This window comes from Tenrec ecaudatus, chromosome 2 (assembly GCF_050624435.1).
Source record: "Tenrec ecaudatus isolate mTenEca1 chromosome 2, mTenEca1.hap1, whole genome shotgun sequence".
In the NCBI taxonomy this organism is placed as follows: Eukaryota; Metazoa; Chordata; class Mammalia; order Afrosoricida; family Tenrecidae; genus Tenrec; species Tenrec ecaudatus.
This window is the reverse complement of record NC_134531.1, coordinates 66,840,207-66,846,206: the sequence shown is the minus strand read 5'-3', so window position 1 is coordinate 66,846,206 and position 6,000 is coordinate 66,840,207.

Below are 6,000 nucleotides of genomic sequence, written 5' to 3'. Positions count from 1 at the left end.
TCTAAGATCCCTGGCTAGTACAAATGGTTACTCATTGGGCTGCTGACCACAAGGCCAGTAGTTCAAAACTACCAGCTGCTCGGCAGGAGACAAGGGGCTTTCTACTCCTGTGAAGAGTTACAATCTTGTAAACCCAAAGCAGTAGTTCTACCCCGTCCCAGGGGGATGCTATGATTTGGTATCAACTTGATGAGTGTGGTTTTGAGTTTCATACATCAAAAAGGGAGCAGACTGAACCTGTCCAGTAGTGCAGCAAAGGAAAGGCCTGGTGATCTGCTTCCATAAAGATGACTCTTAGAAGCAGTTCTACTCTGTAACACATGGGGGTCACTATGAATTGACTCGAGGCAGTTTAAAAATAATTATTTTAAATATACCAGGTACCAAGCAAGCTGAAAGTACCGTACATACTCGAATATAAGCCGACCCGAGTATAAGCCAAGGTACCTATTTATTACCTGGGAAACAAAAAAACTGATTCAAGTATAAGCCAAGGGTGGAAAATGCAGATGCTATTGGTGAGTTTCAATAATCAAAACAAATGAAAATAAAATTATTAAAAATTGAGACATCAGTGAGGTAATGTATTTAAATATTTTAAATAAAAAACAAAAATAAAAGGACAAGTCATTTAACATTAGTAAACCAGTACAGTAAGTGGTAAATAGGTTCAGCAAAAACAATAAGGTATCAACAATGAAACCTTAAGAGTACTATTCCCTGAACTCAGTCAGCAACCAAGCTAAAATGTAAAGAGTTAAAATCCTTCAAAACTGGATTCCTCATCATCATCCGTATCCCAATGCAGAGCTTCAGCTGGTGTGAGGTCATCATAGACGCTGTCCTCACTGAGATCACCGTCATCACCTTCACTGCTGTCATTTTCATACAGAGCGCAGTCTTCACTGCCATCCATAGCATTACTAATACTACATTTTTGGGAGGCACGTCGCACCATGTCTTCTGGAATGTCTTCCCATGCATCTCAAACCCACTTCATGAGATTTCCTCCTTTTGTTAGTCGGACTTGACCAGATGACATCCATTCATGCCACATCCTTCACACATGTTCTTTGAAAGGCTTATTCAACGATACATCCAGAGGCTGCAGTACAGATGTAAGCCCACCTGAAATAACAGCTAAAGTAACTTTACTAGATTTTGCCAATTTTTTTATGTCATCCGATAGGTGGGCTCTGAACATATCCCAAACAAGTAACGATGGCTTTTTCTTTAAGGCTGCTCCTGGTCGTCGGTTCCAAATTTCTTCCAGCCATTTTTTTGTTCTGTCTTCATCCACCCAGCCTTTAACATGTACACACACAGTAATTCTTGGTGGGAAATTGATATTTTTAGGCAAGGTCTTTCTTTTTAAAATAATGACAGGAAGCAGCTTAGTTCCATTAGCCAAACATGATAGAACTGTAAAGTGTTTATTTTCATGTCCTGTGGTTTTGAGAAAAATGGTTTTTTCTCCTAAACTTGGAAGATCAAAAGTCATGGCAGTTTCATCCATATTCCTATCTGCCAGGTCATAATGATAAATTCTTTTTTTATAATAAATGACTGGAATGACATACGGTAATTTTTTCTTCAAAGTCTTGTGGCAATTTCTGGGAAATCTTTGTTCTTTGTCTCAAACATAGGCCAAACCTATTCATGAAGCGGGTACACCATCCTGCTGACGCAGCAAATTTTTCAATACCTGGTGCTTTATATTCGTCATCCTTAGCCATTTGTAGAGCACGTTTGCGGATTTCCATGCGTGTTACACAGTAACCATTTTGATGACACTGCATAATAACCCATTTATGCAATTCACTCTCTAGAGCCCCATAAAAAGACGTTAAACCACGAGGAGTTTTAGCTTTTGGAATCTGTTCCAAGTCAGCCTTCATTTTCCGCCACTCCCTCACTTGCTTTTCATCAACACAGAATTCCCTACTTGTGATACTGTTATTGCTCTCTTCTGCTCTTGACACAACCTTCATTTTGACACCAGCCTCATATGACCAGCGTTTTTGTTTTGGTTCAAGAGTATCCATTTCTAATAGGATAAAAAAACAAGACTTTGAAAAAGAACTTCCATGGTAATGGGCACCCCTCACACACACCCGAAGTGTTAGCTGGGGGGGGGGGGGATGCAGGATGTGAATTAACACAGAGACCAGAGGGGAGAGATGGAGCGCAGCCACAGACACATCCTTACCAGTTCAGCTGCCAGCATAAGTGAATCACTACAGTACTTCTGCGAATTGGAGCCATCCATGTCATAGGATGGCTGATTGGAATGAATATGTGAGTAAACAAACATTCAAAGCCCTGCAGTGTCAGCGGGGCTTTGAATGAACAGTGGAGAAACAGCAATCACCCTCGAGATAACAGGCACTTGTCCCGTCACCTAGGGGGGGTAGCGAGATGTTACACCTCGCTGGATTACCACTGACCCGTGTGTAAGCCGAACCCGTTTTTCAGCACATTTTTTGTGCTGAAAACTCGGCTTATACACAAGTATATAGGGTATATCAATGAACAAGCTCACTGAACTTCACTGACAAGAGGAAAACGCCACTGTCATCAGGTCGTGCCGACTCACAGCAGCCCGACAGGGCAGGGCAGAACTGCCTCTGTGGGTTTCCGAGACTCCAACTCTTTATGGAAGTAGAAGGCCCTGTCTTTCTCCCTCAGAGTGGTTGGTGGTTTCAAACTGCTGACCTTGCAGTTAGGAACCCAAAGCACCCTAAAATCCCTGCCTTCATGGAGCTTAAATTCTAGTGTGGGGAGACTGATTAAATATAGAGTAAGCTGAGAACAAAGAAAGGTGCTCCCACTTTGAGTAGCGTAGCCAGGGAGTCTTCATGGGGAAAAGTGACGTCACAGACACTGAAGGAGGTAGACAGGAAGCCAGGTAGCTATCAGTGGGGAGAGGGTTCTGGAAGATGAAACAGCTAGTGCAAACCCCCAGTGTGGAAGCCCGGGTGCCAGAGAAACCTGCGGACATGAGGGCAGGGTGGAAACAGCAGTGTGAGTCAGGTGGTGAATCGGCGGGGCTGAGGCCAGCAGCATCACAGGCACTGCAAAACCCTCGGGCACGGCCTTGGGCTTTCTCTGAGTGAGCTGAGAAGCCCTTGAGGGTGCTGAGCAGAGGAGTGATACCGAGGCTTTAACAGGATCATTCTGCACACTGGCTTGAGAGCACAGGCCAAGTTACAAGGGCACAACAGGGGAACTGGCCAGGCCATCAAAATAATTCAATGGATGATGGTGGTAGCAATGGAGCTAAGACAACAAGTAAAATTCTAAAGATGCTACTGGTACTTTCTGTTGAGACAGCACCAACTAGATGTGACCCACAAGGTTTCCTAGGTGATAATCCTTAGGGGATCCTAGAGCCCTGGCATGATAACAGTGCATAACATGCTCAACTATTAATCAAAAGGTCAGAAGTTCAAACCCACCAGCTGCCCCATGGGGGGCCTATGTGGGAGCCTATTTCCATGTAAGGTTTACAACCTTCAAAATTCTATGGGAAATTCTATCTTACAAGGTTGTTATGAGTCAGAATCAACTTGAAGGCAACAGGCTTGGTTTGGGTTAAATCTTTACGAAAGCAGATCTCTAGGTTTCCTGAAAATTACAAATACAGGAAACTAAAAAAAAAAAGTTTCATTATAGAACATTTCAAACACAAAAAGTGAAGAATCCACTAATATGTTATATATATGAATTTTCATCTGCAAACATTTCATCTCTCTACCCCTACAGCTTAGCCCTAAGGGGGAGGAGGCCAGAGGCAGTTGAGTCCAGATGGTGATGTCATGGAGGTAGTTTATACTCCCACTGCCTTAGACACTGACTCATGGTAACCTCAGGGGATCAGAGTAAGGAACTATGTTCATGTGGTTTTCAATGGCTGATTTCTTGTAAGTAGATCACCAGGCCTTTCATCTGCGGTGTCTTTGGGTAGGCTCAAGTCTTTAGGTTAGCAGCTGAGTGTGTGCCCTTTCATACCACCCAGGAAGTCAAAGTCTGTACATCGAAGGCTAAAGAATGACAATAAAGTGGGTGCAGATGGTGAAGAAGCCCAAGGAGGAATGCTGGCTCCTTGAATGAGGCACTCCAATATTAAATTGATTGACTGTGAACCCCAGTGTGATACCAACAGTGGAGCCCTGCAAATGACAGCATTAATTTTCTCTCTTTAGAGGCTGCTATCTAAAAAAATTAAAATTCTAGAAAACTGGAAATAACAGTACTATAGTTTTTGAAATTTAGAAAAATGTACACATGAAAGCACAACAAATAACTGTAAAATTTTACATAAAATCAAAATCCAATTCATCACCCCACAATGTTGTCTCATAGCAACACTGTAGAACAGTGAACTACATACAGTCAGGTGTCCGAGGCTGTACATCTGCAGGGAAGGCGGCTGCCCTACCTATCACTTGGGGAACAACTGGTGGATTCAAATCACCACCTTCGTGGTTAGCAAAGGCTTGATGCTGTGACACCACAGCGCCTTTCAGTTTCACAGACCATTCCTAAGGACCTATGGTATTATATGAATGCATTTTACAGGGAACCCCATTGCTGAACTTAACTTCTTAATCAAAGTGATTGACTGCACTGGATCCAACTCCTCTTCCCTTGTGAAAAGCAGCTTATTATACAAAGGCAAGTCAGTAGGAATTGGTACAAAATCGTGGAAAACTGTATTAAACAAAAATATCAAAACATGCGGCACAGTGAGCTAACAAATTCAGGGACAGGGGAACATCAAGGGATCTAAAATCAATTGCAAGGAAGGTGCAGAATGCCTGGTGGTGTTTGATCACTTGTAATGCAGGCAGCCGAGAGGAATTACTGAGAGCCTAATGAAGGGTGAACATGATGGTGGGGCAGGAGGAAAGTAAAAGGAAATAGAGGAAAGACCTAGGAGGAGGTCAAAGCTATATGTGGAGGTATAAACAGACATGCACATATTAAGTATATTAATATATAGAGGTTTTGGGCTATGTATGTATATTTATAGGGTAAAGCACTAAAGTAGCAGATGGACTTTGGGCCTCTACTTAAGTGCTCCCTCAACACAAGAACACTCTATTCAAATAACCTGACACTGTGTGATACTCACCTCCTAGGCATGATTGCTGAAGACAAAAGGGGTGCATAAGCAAATGTGGTGAAGAAGGCTGATGGTATCTGGCTATTAAAAGATATAGTGTCTGGGGTCTTAAAGGCATGAAGTTAAACAAGTGGCCATTTAGGATGGAAGCAACAAAGTCCACATGGAAGAAGCACACCAGCCTGTGTGATCAAGAGGTGTCAACAAGATCAGGTATCAGACCAAAAACAATCATATCATTGTCAAGGAGAGGGGCCAGAGGGGAGACCCAAAGCCTATCTGTTGATAATTGGAAACTCCCTCAGGGAAGGGACACCCAAAAAGGACGATTCATCAAGGATGCAGTATGGCACAACAAAATACACAACATCCCTCTAGTTCTTTAATGCTTCCTCCCCCCACTATCACAGCCCGTTTGACCTCACAAATCCTGCTAGACTGGCATATGTACACTGGTACAGAAAAGAGCTTTCGACACACAGAATCCAGGATTGATAAACTCCTCAGAAACAGTAATGGGAGTAATGAATAGCAATGATGGATGTATAACCCCCCTCAAGGAGCACAAATAACAGAACTGTAGGTGAAGGGATCCATCAGATGGTGTAAGATATGAAAAATTAAATATATCTATAATTTATTAAGTGTTCATGAAGGTGGTAGGGGGTGAGAGGGAGGGAATAAAGAGAACCTGATACCAAGGGGCTCAAGGAGAAAGAAAAGGTTTTGAAAATAATGATGGCAGCATCTGTGTACGTTCGCTTGATGTTATTAATGTATTGTTCTATCTGGAAGAGCCCCCAATAAAAAGACCCATTAAAAATATAGATCAGAATGTGACGCTATTGTTTTTTGGCTTCATCTTCCATCAA